Below are 22500 nucleotides of genomic sequence, written 5' to 3' on the forward strand. Positions count from 1 at the left end.
TTCTCATTTTTTCAAAATACCCTTCCATTGGATGCAATATTGTGCTCATATATATATATGTGTTTTTTAGAAACTAGAAATGTGCCTGCTCCTGATGAAGTGAAACTCTTTTCACATAGTTAGTGAGGCTGAAAAAAGACACAAGTCCATCCAGTTCAACCTATGATGTGTGTGTGTGTTTGCTTTTAACCGTACATTGTATACCCCTGTATGTTGTACATTGTATACCCCTGTATGTTGTACATTGTATACCCCTGTATGTTGTGGTCTTTAAGGTGTCCATCCAATAGTTTTTTGAAACTATCGATGCTCCCCGCTGATACGACTGCTTGTGGAAGAGAATTCCACATCCTTACCGCTCTTACAGTGAAGAACCCCTTACGCACTTTAAGGTTAAACCGCCTTTCCTCAAGTTTTAGTGAGTGGCCACGTGTCTTATTGTATCTCCTTTCTCTGAATAGTTTGTTCCTTATGCTAGGGTCGCCAGTACAGTATTTGTACATTGATATCATATCCCCCCTCAATCGTCTCTTCTCCAGAGAGAATAGGTTCAGTGCTTGTAGTCTTTCCTCAATGCTGATGTCCTCCATTCCCCTAATTATTTTTGTTGCCCTTCTCTGGACTTTCTCCAGTTCCAGCACATCCTTCCTGAGGACCGGTGCCCAGAACTGGACAGCATACTAAAGATGTGGCCGGACCAGAGTCTTGTAGAGTGGAAGAATAATCTCTTTATTTCTGGAGTGAATCCCCTTTTTTATACAACCCAGTATTCTGTTGGCTTTGCTTGCGGCGGCTTGGCATTGCATGCCACTGCCAAGCCTGTTGTCTACCAGTACCCCCAGGTCCCTTTCCATCCTAGACTCACCCAGAGGTTCCCCCCCTAGTGAGTAGCTTGCTTTCTGGTTTCTGGCCCCCAAGTGCATTACTTTACATTTTTCTACATTAAATCTCATCTGCCATGTAGTTGCCCACCCCGTTATTTTGTTCAGGTCTGCTTGCAAGATTTCCACATCCTGCATAGAAGATATTGGCATGCCTAATTTAGTATCATCCGCAAATACTGAGATTGTACTAGATATCCCCTCCTCTAGATCATTTATGAATAAATTAAACAGGATTGGTCCCAGGACAGAACCCTGGGGGACCCCACTTTCCACACCCACCCAATCCGAGTTCACGAAACGCGTTGAGCCATGGAGGCCATTTAAATTCTTCTGCCATATTCATCATGCATCCTATTATCAATATTCATCCACACTCTCTACGTTTTCTGGTTTATTTTGTTACTTTATTATTTTTGATGGTCTTATCATATCATCCATATGTACATTATTTATGTCCCCTTTTACTTGTTGTGTACTTACTGTATTTATGCCAACAGCTATGGACATGTTAATAAACACGTGATGTTAATCATATGCTTCTATATGCTTACCAGCAGATGTATATGTAATACCATTATCATGTATATACTGCCCACACCTCATATAAAGTCCCACGCTTTTTGAACACTATGTGTTCCCATGCTTAATATAATCAGGAATGGAGACTCAATTGCACGAGTCTCATTTAATCTTCATCATTTCATCTTCCCCTTTTTTTTCCCCTTCCTTCCAACATCCCCTTCCCTCACCTTTTTCCCTTTGTCCTTTTTAATTATATATATATATACGTTTTTTTTTTTTTTGGCAGTGCCAAGCACGAAGCAGAGTCTGAATGTGTGCAATAAATATGCCCCTGTGTATGTATATAATTACACTATGGGGTCTATGTATTAGGAATTTGCTGTGTGAATATGTCAATCCCTCACAAAGGCTCCATGAATCTTCACTGTAATCTTCCAGATGTGTATTTTTTTTTTTTCGACTTCTCAGCACCATCTAGTGGCGATAATGGGGTATTTTTCCTGGAATACCTCAATCGGGAAAAATGCTGCATTATTGCTACTAGATGGAGCTGACGATCCTGGGAAATAAACCTATTAGGAAAATGACGGTGATTCGTGCGAATGATTGACATATTCGCACATCAGTTTTTTTAATGCACATACCCCCATAGTGTATAGCATCAGCATGCAGTATATTCACTTGTGATTCTTCTTCTTCTTCAAAAAAAAAGTGAGTTCCTTTTTTAAAAGAAGCCAGTGAAACTGCAGACAGGTTTAGCTTTTTGCTTACTTTTTGCACTTGGAGGAGAGCCCAGTAGATGTTTATATGGGATCCGCAGCGTGTTTAAAGCTTCTTCACGCACATCAAACAAGTGGAGTTCCTGCTGGGGGGCTTCTCTTTCCTGAGAAGACAGAAATACGCATTCATTATTTCCCTGTCCGGCATTGTATTTCCAGCTTATGGCAGAGAGTAACACCCAACCAGAAAGGACATTATTCTTTTTTTTTAATTTTTTTTTAATTTTTCTCTATATTTATAGAATAATAAGTGTTTAGAATAAAATAATAATTGATATACTGTAGATAATATAGATTGTAATAAAGTATTTTGGATAGAGAGTGGAAGGGTTAGATCCTATAGCTTGAAAGGCAAGTAATGAGGCATTGGACCACTTGAACCTGGGGCCGCTCTCTGAAGGACAAGGACCGTAGGTCAGCTAATATCTCAGATTGCATGAATTTCAAGGGGAGAAGGCATAATGCCAGTGTTTATTTTTTTTTTTGAAAAAGCTTGATGACAGTAAAAATCCAACACATTTCAAGTAATCCATTGGAGTTGCCAAATCATCACCCCTGCTCTCTCTGTATGGAGGCAGTGGTCTCTCTGCAGATGTGTGATACGCCCCCTACTGAGTCAGACTGCAACCAGCAAAGCTCATGCCCCCTTCTGATTGGAGAGCTTTGGCACTTACTCATCAAGGGGTGTTTCGCACCTCTGCAGAGAGACCACTGCTTCCATACAGAGATCAAGGTTCCTTCTATGCAGAATGCTGGCAGGGGAAAATTTTTTTTATTACTTTACACATTTTTTAAAGAAAACAAATGGTAAGACTTGCATCCCCTTTACATTCATTTACTATATTACAAGATCATCAAAATAAACAGTGTCAAATCTGCCCCTTGCTCTCTATAGGAAAGCAGTGGTCGCTCTGCAGAGATCCAGTACTCCCTCTTACCGAGTCAGACCTACTGTATAGCTCTTGTTATGGAAATTAATGGGGTTTCGAGTAGGGATCGTCCGATTATCGGCAAAGCCAATATATCGGAGACCCATATGCACTTTCCCCCGATATATCGGAATCGGCCCCTGAGTTCACCGATATTGCCGATATTTCAGGAAAGTGCTGTACCGGAGTGATCCCTGCAGCTAGAGGTATCACCCCGGTACCGGCGTCCATAGCCGACAGTCGGCTGTCTTGTAATGACAACTGATGCGGCTGAGAAGCTGCTCGGCTGTCATTACAAGGAGCAGGAGGGGACGTTCCCCCCCCTCCCGCCACCTTCCGCGGCTCACCCAGCCTGCATGGCCGCTGAAGAGGAGACCCGATCAAAGCCGCATTCAGCTCTGATCGGGTCTCTATGTAAAACCCGGAAGTGATGTCATGACATCACTTCCGGGTACTCAGCGCCAAATTCAAAAAAATAAAAGCATTCAAAACAGCCAAACTTGGCGTTTTGAATGCTTTAAAGTGCAGAGGAAGGGTTTGGGGTCTTTTAGACCCCCAGATCCCTCCACAAGAATACCTGTAAAAAAAATAAAAATGTATGAAAATATCGGCCGATACCGATATGCGATGACCAAAATAACGGTATCGGCAACAAAAAAACGATATCAGTCCATCACTAGTTTGGAGCATAGAAATTCGCTCGGTGCACTGAAAACTGAAAAGCGCACTTGTGGATATTAATACGCGCCAAGAGCCATTAATCCCTTGTATTGAAAAGTACAATGCTCTTTTGTATAAAGTTATCGTAGCGCGCTCGGCGACAAAGAGAGAGACAGACACACGCTGTATCACGGTCGATGTCCATAGTAGCAGTCCTGCTTTAAGGCAGCACTCCTGTTTATTTTATAGTCAGAGAACAAAAGGGGGGTTACAGGGGTGGTGGTGTCAACACAACCAATCACAGACATGTATACTTTCAAAAGTACAATAGGAAAGGGGAGTGTATGTTTATGGAGAAATACGGCCATGTGCACGAGACTCCAACTGTCATGGATTTTCATGGACACGGCCACGCTAATTCACAAGCATGCACTCCCCTCATAACCTGTTAGAGTGAATCCTATATAATATAGTTCATAAAAACCATATTTGATAGTGATTATGCTACTGTTTCAGTCAATGGGACGATATCTGCAAAGGAAAATAGCACCAGCCATTGTTCCAGTAAAAGGGAGGATACTTATCAAAACGATAATAATTCCACATCACAAACATATCTCCGCCAGTGAATACCGGGGCCCCGGCTGGCTGATATACATTTGCGTGGTGGAGTTTGCATCGCACTGCCATAGATCCAGACCAGTGGTAGCTGCTCAGAGCACCCGCCGTTTGGGAGATCAGACGAATGGCATGCAATCTACATTTAATGGAAGGTTTCCACAACTAACAGTCTTTCCTCAATGTCAGTTAAAGCCATATTCGCTGTGCATAGCGATTAACGGTAAACCGGCACTGGGAGACAATGGCATTTTAAATGAAACACTTCCTGATATATTAATAACATTTCCTCAACACTCTGCAATAAGCAAAGCTCATGCCCCCTTCTGATTACAGCACTCTGATTCATCAGAACCTATTTAGACCCTCTGCAGGGAGACCACTGCTTCTATGTAGAGATCTAGGGTCCTTCTATACAGTATGCTGGCAGGGAATATGCTTTTTTACTCAGCCTGTGGCTAGTATTTGCAGAAAGCAAACAGTAAGGCTTTGCACAGCCTTTGGTTTGGTGGTCCTGGAAGGTATTTAGTTAATTTAAATAGAAAGCTTAATGGGGCTTTAAAGGACAAGTTTTCCTCAGGAAGCAGAATATACAGGGCTATAAGGCTCCTTTCATACGGTCCGCATTCTGTTGCGCACCGTTCTCTGCTAAGCGGGGGATCGATCCGCCGATCCCCGCTGAGCAGGCGGATGACAGCTCCGTCTCCACACTGTGTGCGGAGAGGGAGGTGTCAGAGCCCCTCTGCTCTCTATGGGACCGCCTGTCGGCTCTCATCCGATCCTATCCGAACCGATCCCCTGGACGGATGGAAAATAGGGTTTCCATCCGTCTGGATTTCACAGACAGGATCAGATCGGATAGCAGCGGGTGTCAGTGGACATGTCTCCCCTGACATCCGCTGCCCCATAGGGATGCATGGAAGATCCGATCAGATCCGCCTGAAAAACTGACAGGCGGATCTGATCGGATTGTTCGTGTGAAAGGACCCTAAAGCTGGATACACACTATCCAACTTTTGTGGTTAGATTTCCTTCAGATTTACCTTTTCTATGTAGTGCAAGGGCCTGCCAGATTGCATAGAAATTGAAAGTGTTTAGGTTTGACCTCATATTATCTGGTTTTGGTAAGTCTAAAGGAAAAAGTCTTCCGAAAATCTTATAGTGTGTACGGCCCATTAGAGTTGATAGAGAATAAAAAGGACACATACAGATCGGTTCAACTGGATGGACTTTTTTTTCAGTCTATTTTACAATGTACTTACCATGTAACCTTTAATAAACTTGTCCTTTTAACCCCATCACCACCACCGCCATCACCACTGTGGATGCAGCCTATCTGGAAAAATACATACTTTCCTCCGCATTCCACCAATATTACCTATTGAACCATGCCTACCACCAAACAAAGGTAATATAGATTATAAGAAAAAGTATTTAGGATAGAGAGTGGAAGGGTTAGATCCTATGCTGGGTTTCTATAGCTTGAAAGGCAAGTAATGAGGCATTGGACCACCTGAACCCGGGGACGCTCTCTGAAGGACAAGGGCGGTAGGTCAGCTAATATCTCAGATTGCCTGAATGTCCGGGGGGGGGGGGGGGGGGGGACGCATAACGCCAGTTTTTTTTTTTTTTAAGGTTGATGACATTAAAAATCCAACACATTTCAAGGAATCCAATAGAGCTGCCAACCCCTCCCGCTCTCTGTATGGAGGCAGTGGTCTCTCTGCAGATGTGCGATACGCCCCCTACTGAGTCACACTGCAATCAGCAAAGCTCATACCCTCCTTCTGATTAGAGAGCTTTGGCTCTTAGGCTGGCCATACACTATACAATTTTCTTGTTCAACTTTCCTTTAGATTTACCAAAACCATGTAATATAGGGTCAAACCTAAACACTTTCAATTTGTATGCAGTCAGGCAGGCCCTTGCACTACATAGTTTAAGGTAAATCTAAAGGAAATTGAATAAGAAAATTGTATAGTGTATGGCCAGCCTTAAGCCCCGTACACACGTACCGAATGTCGGCCGACTGATCAGCCCTCTTTTGTCCGGTGCTGTCCTGTCAGTTGAAAAGTGCAAAAGACTGCACACGAATTTTGTCGGCCAACAACAGCCAACTGCAGAAGTGATGTCATGTGATGGTTAACTTTCCGTGTGTTTTTTCTTTTCTGAGCATGCCCAGTCTTGCTAATCTGCTGTTTGTCGGCCGAATTCTGTACTGACTGGCGAACAATCGGCCGTTCTGGTGACGGCCAACAAAAATTTTATAGCCAGCACTCCCGATTCTGTTCGGCCGAAAAGTCGTTGTCGGAGGCATCATACTAACAAGCCGACAATCGGCCGATCTTTCTGCGGCCGAATATTTACGGCCGACAATCGGTACGGGGCTTTACTCATCAGAGGGTGTTACTGTTTTTAGTTTTTTTTTAAATGCAGTGAAATTTAAATTTTCCAACAAAAAAAAAATGGCGTTTGAAATACCGCTGCGCAAATACCGCGTGTCAAAAAAATATTGCAATGACCGCCGTTTTATTCTCCAGAGTCTTTGCTAAAAAAAAATATATATATATATATATATACCAGTGTGTGTGTGTATATATGTATATATATATGTATATATATATATATATATATATATATAATGTTTGGGGGTTCGAAGTAGTTTTCTAGCAAAAAATACTGATTTCTACTTGTGAACAACAAGTGTCAAAAATGGGCTCGGTCCTTAAGTGGTTAACCCCATCACCACCACCACTGCCACCACCGCCACCACCACCGTAGATGCAGCCTATCTGGAAATATACGTACTTTCCTCCGCATTCCACCAATATTACCTATGTGACCGTGCCTACCACCAAAAAAAAAACAGCCAGGTCCTCTTCCTGCTGTGCCATGTGCACCCTGTGGCCCCCATCCATGCATTCCTATAGGCGGGCCATACACCATCCAGAGTTTGGCCATCAATAGGAATGAATGGGGGCCGCAGGGTGCACAGCAGGAAGAGGACCTGGCTGTTTTTTTTTTTGGTGGCAGGAACAGGACCCAGCTGAGGCATTTTTCTTTGCAGAAGATGAATTTGGGCTTCTTAAAGGAGGGCTCCAGGCATTTACCATGCCACCCACCTAAAGTCCCCCAGGTACTTTTTTTTTAAACCCCTATACATACAACTTTTTTTAGCTGGTCTAGTGACTCACAGCAGCTTCCTCTTCTTTCTCCGGTGGTGGTCCTTGGTGGGCCCTGTGTAGTGTTCCATTATTGGCGTTCAGTCCTCGAGTACTATAGTTCCAGCCTGCCTGATGTTGCGCCCTCTAGGGGGGGAGTGTAAATGACAGGCTGAGCTCACAGGAAATTTGTTTATTGCATAAAAACACAATTTTATATATTCTATACTTCTATATTGGATCACAGGTCTCTGTGTTGATTTCACAAGTCCCTCCCTCCATACAGTTAGAAAACACTCCCCTAGGCTCACACTTAACCCTTTGATTACCCCTAGGTTAACACCTTCTCTGCCAGTGTCATTATTACAGTAACAGTGCATATTTTAAGCACTGATTTACTGTAGTAATGTCACTGGTACCCCCCCCCCTCCCCCCAAAGGGGTCCGATCTGACCGCCGCAATGTCGCAGTCCCGCTAAAAATGGCCGATCGCCACCATTACTAGTAAAAAATAAAAAAATTAAAAATGACATAAATCTTTCCCCTGGTTTGTATACGTGATAACCTTTGCGCAAACCAATCAAAATACACTTTTTTTTATCAAAAATATGTAGCAGAATACAAATTGGCCTAAAATGATGAAAACATTTTTTCATCATTTTAGGTCAATTTGTAATTTGATCACCTCTGCAAGTTTTTTTTTTTTTTTTGGAATGTTATATAGCAGAAAGTGAAAAATATAGTTTTTTTTTTTTTAATTATAGTTGCTCTTTTTTTGTTTATAGCGCAAAAAATAAAAATCGCAGAGTTGATCAAATTACAAATTGACCTAAAATATATAAATAATAATATATAAATAATTTATATATATATAAATAAATATATATTTTTTAATGTTATATAGCAGAATGTGAAATACATACATGTATATATATATATATATATATATATATATATATATATATAATTTTTTTTTCAGAATTTTCGCTCTTTTTTTGTTAACCTGTTGCCAACCACCCGCCGCCTTTTTACTGCGGCAGGGTTGCTCTCCTGCACAAACCGATGTGGACCTACATCGGTCGCGCACCTGCAGCTAGGGGGCGAGCACGCGCTGCCGGCAGCGCGCTCCCACCCCCACTCGGCCACGGGGAAGCCGATGCAGCGGGCAGGCGGCTCCGATTGACACCTGACACCCGCGATCGCTCCCCGATGAGAGAGAACGGGCAGCTGTTGTAAACACATCTGACCGTTCTTCTCTCTGGAATGATCACAGAGTGCCTGTAATCCTTCTATATAGGATCACAGGTCTCTATGATCATTTCACAAGCCACGCCCCCTAACAGTTCGAATCACTCCCCTAGGCTCACATTTAACCCCTTGATCACCCGCAATGTTAACCTCTTCCCTGCCAGTGTCATTATTACAGTAACAGTGCATATTTTTAGCACTGATTACTGCAGTAATGTCACTGGTCACCCCAAAAGTGTCAAAAATGTCAGTTAGGGGTCCGATCTGTCCGCCGCAATGTCGCAGTCCTGTTAAAAATCACTGATCGCTGTCATTACTAGTGAAAAAAAATAAAAATTACATAAATCTTTCCCGTAGTTTGTAGATGTGATAACTTTTGCTCAAACCAATCAAAAAACGCTTATTGGGATTTTTTTTTTTACCAAAAATATGTAGCAGAAAACAAATTGACCTAAAATGATGAAAAAATTAGATTTTTAAATATTTTTTTTTAAATGTTATATAGCAGAATGTGAAAAATATTATTATTTTATTATTTTTTTCAGAATTGTCGCTCTTTTTTTTTTTTTTTTTTTTATTGGGAATGTTATATAGCAGAAAGTAAAAAAATATTGTTTTTTTTTTTCAAAATTGGTGCTCTTTTTTTGTTAATAGCGCAAAACATAAAAACCACACAGGTAATCAAATACCACCAAAAGAAAGCTCTATTTGTGGGGAAAAAAAAGACATCAGTTTTATTTGGGTACAGCGTTGCATGACCACACAATTGTCCATTAAATTAACGCAGTCCTGAATCGCAAAAAATGGCCTGGTCATTAAGGGGGCAAATCCTTCCAGTCCATAAGGGGGTTAACTTTATTGCTACCACAAGGGGGCTAAAAAGTTCCCAATGTGATAGTATGGGCAGGTGACAGATCCTCTTCATGGAGATATTTGGGGGACTATTAAACCCCCAATGTCTGCCCTGCCCTCCAATGCAGCTACTCAAGCACAGATCATGCTTGAATAGCTGCATCCTCAGCTACATTAGCCAAAGATTGACATCTGTGACTGCGGAGGTGACATAATACATGTTGCTTCCAGGGTCAGAGGTTGCAGGAGGGATCAGGGAGCAGATGTTCCCAGAGTTCATCCTGCTCTCTGTACAAGCAGGTTCCTGGATGGACAGGAGAGTCCGGGAACCACCGAAGATGTTTCCGGTGTGGGGTGCACACCTTGAAACCCCCTTAAAAGTGGTATTAAAATCAGCTTCCTCTTCTTTCTCCAGTGGCATTGTTGGGTGGCCATCATGTGGTGTTGCGTTAGTGATGCTCAGTGTTGGAGTGCTATGAACCTGGCCTGTGTGATCATGCGCCCCCTAGGGGACATGTAAAGGACAGGCTGAGTCAAGGAGCATGCAGAGGGTAAGTTGAACTTTTTTAATTTTTTTTTTTTTACATGGAGGGGGAACTAAAAAAAAAAACTGGAGTTATATTTGTGATCTACAGCTTCGTTACCTGCAGGTAGGGATCGGATGGATCTGGGCAGTTAGGTTCGGGAGGAGGTTTGGTTACCAGGAAGATGCAAACTGTCAAACATGCCGCAAACAGAACTTTCCACAGGTGGAATCTCCTCATCTTCCGGATTCACTCTCTGCTGCTTCTCATATCTAAAGGAGAAAAACACAACTGTGATCCACAACCTCCGACACATCAAATATTAAACCTAAAGTACATACACTGTTCTACAATACACTGTTCTACAATACACTGTTCTACAATACACTGTTCTACAATACAATGTTCTGCAATACACTATTCTACAATACACTGTTCTACAATACACTATTCTTCAATACACTGTTCTACAATACACTGTTCTACAAGACACTGTTCTACAATACAATGTTCTACAATACAATGTTCTACAATACACTGTTCTACAATACAATGTTCTGCAATACACTGTTCTGCAATACACTGTTCTGCAATACCTACAATACACTGTTCTACAATACACTGTTCTACAATACACTGTTCTACAATACACTGTTCTACAATACAATGTTCTACAATACACTGTTCTACAATACACTGTTCTACAATACACTGTTCTACATTACAATGTTCTACAATACACTGTTTTACAAAGTTCTACAATACACTGTTCTACAATACACTGTTCTACAATACAATGTTCTACATTACAATGTTCTACAATACACTGTTCTACAATACAATGTTCTGCAATACAATGTTCTACAATACACTGTTCTACAATACACTGTTCTACAATACACTGTTCTACAATACAATGTTCTACAATACAATGTTCTACAATACACTGTTCTACAATACAATGTTCTACAAGACACTGTTCTACAATACAATGTTCTACAAGACACTGTTCTACAATACAATGTTCTACAAGACACTGTTCTACAAGACACTGTTCTACAAGACACTGTTCTACAATACAATGTTCTACAATACAATGTTCTACAATACACTGTTCTACAATACACTGTTCTACAAGACACTGTTCTACAATACACTGTTCTACAATACACTGTTCTACAATACAATGTTCTACAATACACTGTTCTACAATACACTGTTCTACAAGACACTGTTCTACAATACACTGTTCTACAATACACTGTTCTACAATACAATGTTCTACAAGACACTGTTCTACAAGACACTGTTCTACAATACACTGTTCTACAGTACAATGTTCTACAATACAATGCTCTACAATACAATGCTCTACAATACACTGTTCTACAATACAATGTTCTACAATACACTGTTCTACAATACACTGTTCTACAATACACTGTTCTACAATACACTGTTCTACAATACACTGTTCTACAATACAATGTTCTACAATACACTGTTCTACAATACACTGTTCTACAATACACTGTTCTACAATACACTGTTCTACAATACACTGTTCTACATTACAATGTTCTACAATACACTGTTTTACAAAGTTCTACAATACACTGTTCTACAATACACTGTTCTACAATACAATGTTCTACATTACAATGTTCTACAATACACTGTTCTACAATACAATGTTCTGCAATACAATGTTCTACAATACACTGTTCTACAATACACTGTTCTACAATACACTGTTCTACAATACACTGTTCTACAATACAATGTTCTACAATACAATGTTCTACAATACAATGTTCTACAATACACTGTTCTACAATACAATGTTCTACAAGACACTGTTCTACAAGACACTGTTCTACAAGACACTGTTCTACAATACAATGTTCTACAATACAATGTTCTACAATACACTGTTCTACAATACACTGTTCTACAAGACACTGTTCTACAATACACTGTTCTACAATACACTGTTCTACAATACAATGTTCTACAATACACTGTTCTACAATACACTGTTCTACAAGACACTGTTCTACAATACACTGTTCTACAATACACTGTTCTACAATACACTGTTCTACAATACAATGTTCTACAAGACACTGTTCTACAGTACACTGTTCTACAAGACACTGTTCTACAGTACACTGTTCTACAATACACTGTTCTACAATACACTGTTCTACAAGACACTGTTCTACAATACACTGTTCTACAATACACTGTTCTACAATACAATGTTCTACAAGACACTGTTCTACAAGACACTGTTCTACAGTACACTGTTCTACAAGACACTGTTCTACAGTACACTGTTCTACAAGACACTGTTCTACAATACACTGTTCTACAGTACACTGTTCTACAATACACTGTTCTACAGTACAATGTTCTACAAGACACTGTTCTACAAGACACTGTTCTACAAGACACTGTTCTACAGTACAATGTTCTACAGTACACTGTTCTACAATACACTGTTCTACAGTACACTGTTCTACAAGACACTGTTCTACAGTACACTGTTCTACAAGACACTGTTCTACAGTACACTGTTCTACAATACACTGTTCTACAGTACACTGTTCTACAAGACACTGTTCTACAATACACTGTTCTACAAGACACTGTTCTACAAGACACTGTTCTACAAGACACTGTTCTACAAGACACTGTTCTACAATACACTGTTCTGCAAGACACTGTTCTGCAATACACTGTTCTGCAATACACTGTTCTGCAATACACTGTTCTTCAACTGCAATCAGTTTGTAATTGGCCACAGCTGAACTCCCAGGCAAATCAGAGATAAAAGCGTTATATTACCTTCCGTAAGGATTTGTATTTCTGTCCATCCAGTTCTAGTATTTACACAGCTATGCTACATTACTCAGCCTTGAATGGTAATATAACTCCCCCCCCCCCCCGCTAAGTAAATATATAAAAATGCAATGAGCAGCTGCTGTTCACCCAATGAGGGAAATTGACTAAAAATAAAAGGTAAATATACACAGCGCTTGCTCAAACTTCAAAACTCATGAATAGTCTGAACCAGGGCCTTTTTGCGGTCGGGATGTATGGGAACGCAGTTCCGGCACCTCCAGCACTGAATGTATGCCATAGCAAGGGGTGCTGGGGTTGTGATGTAGGGTCTACTGATGCTGGCTCCCAGGGTGCCTATTGTTGCTGGAGTGGATCTATTTTTGCATGGTAATCTATTGTTGCTGGTGGAGGATCTTTTGTTACTGGAAGGGATCTACTGTTTAAGGAGGGCTTTACTGTTGCTGGCTGCGCGGGGGGGGATCCATTTTATTGCTTCTCTTGTTATCATTACCAAATTCCATACAATATACTTAGCAGTACAAAATTATACTTGGCTCTATATTCTTTAAAAGGGGCCGTACTGGGAGCAGGGTAAGGGGGTGAACCCAAGGATCGGTGCTCAGAGGTGGGTAGAGGGCGGAACCAAGGGTCAGTGCCTGGAGGTGGGTAGGGAGGCGGAGACAGGAAGTGACTTAGAAGGGGGAGTTCCTGCACCTATTCTCTGAGAGAAAAAAAAAGCACTGGTGTGAATAATTAAATACACAGTGCTAAAAAAATAACTGTAGAAATTTCTATAAAGTGCTGAATGCAATAATTTCTTAAAATGTATATATGTATGTGTATGTATATGTATATATATATATAATATATATATATATATATAATGTGTGTGTGTGTGTGTGTGTGTAAGTGTCAAAACAATTGAAATAAATTCATACAATATTAGCTTAATTTATTTATTTAAATTGTTTTGACACTTAATTTCTTAAAATGAATATATATATGAATGTAAGTGTCAAAACTATTTAAATAAATTCATACAATATTGTATGAATTTATTTCAATTGTTTTGACAATTTCTTAAAATGAATATATATATATATAAATATAAATGTAAGTGTCAAAACAATTTAAATAAATTCACAATATTGTATGAATTTTATTTCTATTGTCTTGACAATTTCTTAAAATGAATATATATATATATATATATATATATATATATATATATATATATATATATATATAAAAAAAATGTAAGTGTCAAAACAATTTAAATAAATTCACAATATTGTATGAAAAATTAAATTAATCTAATATTGTATGAATTTATTTCGATTGTTTTGACACTTTTTATAATATATAAAAAGTGTCAAAACAATCGAAATAAATTCATACAATATTAGATGAATTTAATTTTTCATACAATATTGTGAATTTATTTAAATTGTTTTGACACTTACATTTTTATATATATATATATATATATATATATATATATATATATATATATATATATATATATATATATATATATATATATATATATTCATTTTAAGAAATTGTCAAGACAATAGAAATAAAATTCATACAATATTGTATGAATTTATTTAAATAGTTTTGACACTTACATTCATATATATATTCATTTTAAGAAATTAAGTGTCAAAACAATTTAAATAAATAAATTAAGCTAATATTGTATGAATTTATTTCAATTGTTTTGACACTTACACACACACATTTTATATATATATATACACATATACATACACACACATATATACATTTTAAGAAATTATTGCATTCAGCACTTTATAGTAATTTTTTTAGCACTTTGTATTTAATTGTTCAGACTATTCATGAATTTTGAAGTTTGAGCAAGCGCCGTGTGTGTGTATATATATATATATATATATATATATATATATATTTACCTTTTATTACTCAGCCTTGTCTGGTGGGAGAAGGGAACTTGTTGCAGTTTCACTTTTACTTGCAAGCCTCCTCCCCACTGCCACTGTGTGACTGGATAGTGAATGGCTGTTGATAAGGCAGTACAGCCAGCCCTCCTGTACTGGGCCTCATCAGTTCAAAAGGGGGGCCCAGGGCCGGCTGTACTGTCTTATTGCAGACACCGATCCTCTTCTGCCTCCCCCTGCAGAGCTCCTAGTTTCTCCTCTTCTTTGCTCTGGCTGCACTGCAGGGGGATTGGTTCTAGCACAGGAGCTTATTCCATCTGCTGTCTTGCCCCCCCGCCCCCGTGTGCCCTTCTCCCCCTCAGCGCTGCTCGCATCCCCCCTCTCCCACCAGCAGCTGCTGCAGACAAACAGGGGGATTTTTCAGGATGGAAAGCGGAGGAAGGGGCCAGTAAATATGTCATTTAATGGCCCTTCATTTCCTGAATGAACACAGTGAGCGATTGGTACCAATCACTCCCGTGTCCATTCATCACTGAAGCATAGTAAACGTTTTACTATGCTTTAGTTTGTGAATGAACATGAAGCCTCAGAGTACTTCCTATTCATTGATCTGTGCAGCCGAGGCTGTTGAGAAAGAGACTGATAAATCTATGTCACATTTGGCTGGGGGGCACCCTATCAGGTAGGCGAGGGGGGGGGGCACCCTATCAGGTAGGCTTTATGGGGCCCAGCGATTTCAAACACCAGCCCCAGAGAAAGGAGAAGCAGCAGACTGATGAGCTTAACTATCTGTCACTCTGCTCCCTCCTCTCTCGGTATGCTGCTTTCACTGCAAACATCTTATTGGCTATTTGTATTGCTTCCCCCTCCCCATCTCTGAGCCCTGCTGTACAGGGAGTGCAATAGGCTGATTCCAAGTCAAATTCGGGTCCTCCCACTGCTTGTATTGTATTTTATATACTTACTAATGATTGCAGAGCTGCCTTTAAGAGTTCCAGGTGTGGATAATTTGATATAGTTACATTGGTTGGTTGGTTGGGGGGTCGACAACTTATCGATCGTGTCCCTTCCTTGCCAACCCTTCGAACCTGGACAGGACTGGAGGCGGCTTTTACTGGAACTGATCCCCTGTATTTTCCTACTGCAGCAGCTAAAAGCTTGCTTCTCCTCCTCCTCCTCCTTCCCGCCAGCATTCAGCTGCCACCAGAGGAAAATACTGGGGATCGGTTCCAGTAAATGGCGCCCCCTCCTGTCCGGAGATTTCCTTCTCCTGAATGTGTCATTTACTGGCCCTTTCCTTTTCTTAATGAACTCAGTGATCTTGTTGTTCTTTTGGAACTGAAGCATAGTAAACTTGCTATGCTTCAGTTTGTGAATGAAGGGGAGATTGTACAGAGCTCTCTCCTGTTCATTCAACCTGTGCAGCGGAGGCTGCAGAAATGGAGATTAAGGAGCGTGTCCTCAATCTCCCTTCTCTGTCTCACAATTGAGAAATCAGAGGTCTATTTAGACCCCTGATATTTCACCAAAGCCCCCCAACAGGGCTACTATTTTTTATTTTTTTTTTAAATATTAAAACAAATTTATAAAAAATAAAAAAACGGACACCATCCACTGCCCTACTGTCACCGTCCACTGCCCTTCTGACACCGTCCGCTGCCCTTCTGACACCGTCCGCTGCCCTACTGACACCGTCCGCTGCCCTACTGACACCTTCCTCTGCCCTACTGACACCGCCCACTGCCCTACTGACCCCGTCCACTGCCCTACTGACCCCGTCCACTGCCCTACTAACACCGTCCTCTGCCCTACTGACACCGTCCACTGCCCTACTGACACCGTCCACTGCCCTACTGATACCGTCCTTTGCCCTACTGACACCGCCCACTGCCCTACTGACACCGTCCATTGCCCTACTGACACCGTCCTCTGCCCTACTGACACCGTCCACTGCCCTACTGACACCGTCCACTGCCCTACTGACACCTTCCTCTGCCCTACTGACACCGCCCACTGCCCTACTGAGTGACACTGTCCAATTAGTTCATATTTTTACAGTGACATTTGTTTTATGTTTTCCTTACTGTTAGTCCTTGCTAGTTAAATTAAAAAAAAAAAAAATTGTTGCACCCTGTCGATCTATGATCTCTTCCATGTTGCTCAGGTAGATCTCTGCCTCTGAGGATGCTTACCCCTTAGCTATGCACATACCATATCTGTAGGATCCCAGTGGAAGCTGGAGATCACTGTATCAGGCACCGCTACTACAATATTCAGTGACCTCACCACCCCCTCTCTCCACCTTCTTCCAAATCAAAATCCAACTCTGATAACATGCCTTTCCTGGGAAGCGCCCTCACTGCTGCCTGCAGCAAAAAGCCTCAACCTTCAAACCAACATGGAATATGTCATTGCATGCTTTAAAGTGTGTATAAATAAAGGAAAAACTTTTTTTGTTTCAGTTTTAGATAACGTGGAGAAGGATTAGACCCCCTGTTAGGTTTTTATTGCTCTCTGTGACCTTGTTAGGGAGATTCCCTCTCTCTATTTTTTCACGTTTACTGTCATCAGAGTGAAATGAAGAAAAAAAAAATGTAGGTTGTCACAGATAAAACTCAATTGTTCTATTTGCAAGTGCACTAATATGACTACAAACACCTCAAGTAGGTTGTCACCAGAACAGAAATGAAGGAGAAATCTACCAATGGGGACAACCAGGGATTTCCTTACTTTGGAGGGTTTTCCCCTCACTTCCTGTTTGGATATGGGACGGAAAGTGAAGGCAAATCTCTGCAATGGGACACAGAAAAAAAAAAACTGACGGGTTAATACCTTTCCTGTAGTATCCAAAAGGACAAACGAGTTTTCTTTTCCTTCAGTTCTGCTTTACTATAGCACAACATGGCATAGCCTATCACGACATGGCATAACACATCACGACGTGTCATAACACATCACGACGTGTCATACCCTATCACGACGTGTCATACCCTATCACGACGTGTCATACCTTATCACGACGTGTCATACCTTATCACGACGTGTCATACCCTATCAGGACGTGTCATACCCTATCACGACATGTCATACCCTATCACGACGTGTCATTATATATCACCACATGGCATAACATATCACCACATGGCATAACATATCACAACATGGCATAACATATCACGACGTGTCAAACCCTATCACGACGTGTCATACTCTATCACGACGTGTCATACTCTATCACGACGTGTCATACTCTATCACGACGTGTCATACTCTATCACGACGTGTCATACCCTATCATGACGTTTCATACCCTATCACGACATGTCATACCCTATCACGACGTGTCATACCCTATCACGACGTGTCATACCCTATCACGACGTGTCATAACATATCACAACATGGCATAACATATCACGACGTGTCAAACCCTATCACGACGTGTCATACCCTATCACGACGTGTCATACCCTATCACGACGTGTCATACCTTATCACGACGTGTCATACCTTATCACGACGTGTCATACCCTATCACGACATGTCATACCCTATCACGACGTGTCATACCCTATCACGCCATGTCATACCCTATCACGACGTGTCATTATATATAACCACATGGCATAACATATCACCACATGGCATAACATATCACAACATGGCATAACATATCACGACGTGTCAAACCCTATCACGACGTGTCATACTCTATCACGACGTGTCATACCCTATCACGACATGCCATACCCTATCACGACGTGTCATACCCTATCACGACGTGTCATAACATATCACCACATGGCATAACATATCACAACATGGCATAACATATCACGACGTGTCAAACCCTATCACGACGTGTCAAACCCTATCACGACGTGTCATACCCTATCACGACGTGTCATACCCTATCACGACGTGTCATACCCTATCACGACGTGTCATAACATATCACCACATGGCATAACATATCACAACATGGCATAACATATCACCACATGGCATAACATAGGGTGACCACTGACCAGACTTCCCTGGTTTCTGGGGACAGTCCCCGAACTGAGAACACTGTCCCCGGACCAAGTCTGTCCCAGGCATTGTCACGGGCAGGGGCGCAGCCAGGTGGGTGCTTGGGTGTGCTTAAGCACCCACAAAAAATCTTTAGGCACCCTCATAGCACTCCCAAAATTCAGATGCCACTACTTCCATGTGTTACAACTATTTATTTATTTATTTTGTACCTTCACTTCCTCTATTGATGCCAGAAGGCTGGGGACTCTGTTTTTTTTTTTTTTTCCTGTGGAGGGATACAGCTGCTCCAGTCGCATAAGCCGATAATCTTTAGTTAGACCCGGCAGCCTGATTTCAGAGGTGGATTGATATAAGCCTCTCTGCTACTTCCTCAGCCAATGAAAAAGCATTGTACCGGCCCCCTTCCTCAGCCCGCCTGATTTGACTTCTAAGCGAAATTGTATCAAGAAGAGGTGGCGGCAGATCGATAGAAGGGGGACAGGGGAGGAGTGGAGAGAACACGGCCTCCTATGGAGGATGGATTACAAGAGGCAGAGGGATCGTTTCTCTTTTCTTTCTCTCATTCCTCTGCAGTGAGCCTGTGAGTCTAAAGAAACAGCTTCCGTCAGCAATAAGAGAGCAGAGGCTGATTTCACAGTGTGTGATACAGGAGGTTAGAAGAGCAGCACCAGGACAGGATGTCTGTATTCTATCCCTCCATCCATTCATCCCTCCATTCATATCTCCATCCATCCATCTCTCTATCTATCCATCCCTCCCTCTATCCATCTATCCCTCCATCCAGCCATCCTTCTCTCCTTCCATGTGTCCATCCATCCCTCCCTCAATTCTGCTATCTCTCATTACATCCATCCATCCCTTCTTCCAACATCTATCCATTCCTCCCTCCAACCATCTATCCATCCCTCCCTCCCTCCAATCATCTAGCCATCCCTCCCTCCCTCCAACCATCTAGCCATCCCTCCCTCCCTCTATCCATCCTCCATCCATCCATCCCTCCCTCCCTCTATCCATCCTCCATCCATCCCTCCCTCCAACCATCTATCCATCCCTCCCTCCCTCTATCCATCCTCCATCTATCCCTCCAACCATCCTCCATCCCTCCCTCTCTTTATCCTCCATCCCTCCCTCTATCCTCCATCCATCCCTCCCTCTCTTTATCCTCCATCCCTCCCTCTATCATACCATCCCTACCTCTATCCATCTAACCATCCCTCCCTCTCTCCATCCATCCCTCTATATAACCATCCAACCATCCCTCCCTCATCCATCCCCCCTTTATCCAACCATCCCTCCCTCCATCTATCCCTCTATACATCCCTCTATCCATCCCTTCTTCTATTCCTCTCTCCAACCATTCCTCCCTCATCCATCCATCCATCCAACCAGCCCTTCATCCATCCAAGCAACCATTCCTCCATCTATCCCTCCCTCCAGCCATCCCTTGCTCCATCCATCTCTCCCTCCATCCAGGCCATCAGACCTTGAATGCTATACTCTGCACATAGTGTGCTCCTGAACCCTGCACATAGTGCGCTCCTAAACTCTGTACAGTGGACGTAGCGCACTCCTGATCTCTGCACTGTGTACGTAGCGCACTCCTGATCTCTGCAATGTGTACATTGCGCACTCCTGATCTCTTCACTGTGTACGTAGTAGCGCACTCCTGATCTCTGCACTGTGTACGTAGCACACTCCTGATCTCTGCACTGTGTACGTAGCACACTCCTGATCTCTGCACTGTGTACGTAGCACACTCCTGATCTCTGCACTTTGTACGTAGCACACTCCTGATCTCTGCACTGTGTACGTAGCACACTCCTGATCTCTGCACTGTGTACGTAGCACACTCCTGATCTCTGCACTGTGTACGTAGCACACTCCTGATCTCTGCACTGTGTACGTAGCACACTCCTGATCTCTGCACTTTGTACGTAGCACACTCCTGATCTCTGCACTTTGTACGTAGCACAGTCCTGATCTCTGCACTCTGTACATCGCACGCTCCTGATCTCTGCACTGTGTACGTAGCGCACCCTTGAACTCTGCACTCTCAATTTTGCGCACGCCTGAACTCTACATAGCGCACCCCTGAACTCTGCACTCTGTACATTGCTCACCTCTGAACTCTGCACTCTGTACATTGCGCACCCCTAAACGCTGCACTCTGTACATTGTGAACTCCTAAACCCTGCACTCTGTACATTGCGCACCCCTGGACTCTGTACTCTGTGCATAGCGCACCCCAAACTCTGTAGCACCCTTGAACGCTATACATAGCACACCCCTGAACTCTGCACATAGCGCACCCCTGAACTCTGCAGTCTGCACATCATGCACCCCTGAACTCTGTACACTACATAGCATGCCCCTAAACCCTGCACTCTGTACATTGCGTACCCCCAAACCTTGAACTCTTTACATAGTGCACCCCTGAACTCTGCACATAGCACACCCCTGAACTCTGCAGTCTGCACATCATGCACCCCTGAACTCTGTACACTACATAGCATACCCCTAAACCCTGCACTCTGTACATAGCGTACCCCCAAACCTTGAACCCTTTACATAGTGCACCCCTGAACTCTGTACATAGCGCACCTCTGCACTTCTTTGGTAAGAATAAAGTACAAAATATACATTAAAACGTTTTTTTTCTGTATCTTCCTAACAGTTGGTAGTCCTATCCCAAAAAAATATATTTGTCTCATGAGAAATGTTAGAAATAAGGTATATATCGTACAATCCTTACATTAAAAAAAGCATGTCCCCGGATATTGTTTTAAAAATCTGGTCACCTTAGCATGACACAGCACAGCATGGCATAACATAGCGCAGCATGGCATAACATAGCGCAGCATGGCATAACATAGCACAGCATGGCATAACAGCATCCTGGATTATAAATGTGGATTTCTCTTTATAAAGTTACACAGCTCACTATCAGGAATTCTGCCCATTTATCATCCAAAAACTCACCTGATCCGATATCAGCTGAACATGCTGCAGTCGCCTCGTATCTCCTACTAACTGGCTAAGTTTGATAGCCGTACCAACGCCTTCAATTCCCAATGGATAACAAATGTAACTTCCTTTTAGTCACATGGCCTCAGGTGATTTCAGTATTTCACAATTAAAGAATGACGAGGACTTGGGAGGTTTGGCTCGACCCACAATAAAATGCCTATAGTTGTGAAATGTGTTAATTTATATACAGTGAATCCGGAAAGTATTCACAGCGCTTCCGTTTTTCCACATTTTATTATGTTAAAGCTTTATTCTAAAATGGATTCCACAAAATTCTACCAACAATCCCCCATAATGACAACATGAATAAAGTTTGTTTGAAATCTTTGCAAATTTATTAAAAATAAAGAACGATACAGAAGTATCACAGCCTTTGCTCAATACTTTGTTGAAGCTCCTTTGGCACCAATTACAGCCTCAAGTCTTTTTGAGTATGATGCTACAAGCTTGGCACACCTTTTTTTTGGGCAGTTTCTCCCATTTTTCTTTGCAG

The 22500-nt window shown here is 41.8% G+C and overlaps 1 long non-coding RNA gene and 1 pseudogene across 2 annotated transcripts in view; both read right to left on the reverse strand.

Annotated features, from left to right (window-relative positions):
- The window catches only part of LOC309565378, a 724777-nt gene that overhangs the window by 622270 nt on the left and 80007 nt on the right, over window positions 1–22500 (reverse strand). The gene's annotated exons all lie outside the window — the stretch shown is intronic.
- Window positions 1–22500, reverse strand: part of LOC309565377 (alpha-1,3-mannosyl-glycoprotein 4-beta-N-acetylglucosaminyltransferase C-like) — a 106617-nt pseudogene that overhangs the window by 8059 nt on the left and 76058 nt on the right. The window contains exons 2-4 of the transcript XR_014226113.1: window positions 10297–10448; window positions 7558–7700; window positions 2178–2289 (exon numbers count right to left, since the gene is read on the reverse strand). The product of XR_014226113.1 is annotated as an alpha-1,3-mannosyl-glycoprotein 4-beta-N-acetylglucosaminyltransferase C-like (transcript). The remainder of the gene's footprint in view (window positions 1–2177; window positions 2290–7557; window positions 7701–10296; window positions 10449–22500) is intronic.

Source organism: Pelophylax lessonae (assembly GCF_965119305.1).
Source record: "Pelophylax lessonae genome assembly, chromosome: 10".
NCBI lineage: Eukaryota > Metazoa > Chordata > Amphibia > Anura > Ranidae > Pelophylax > Pelophylax lessonae.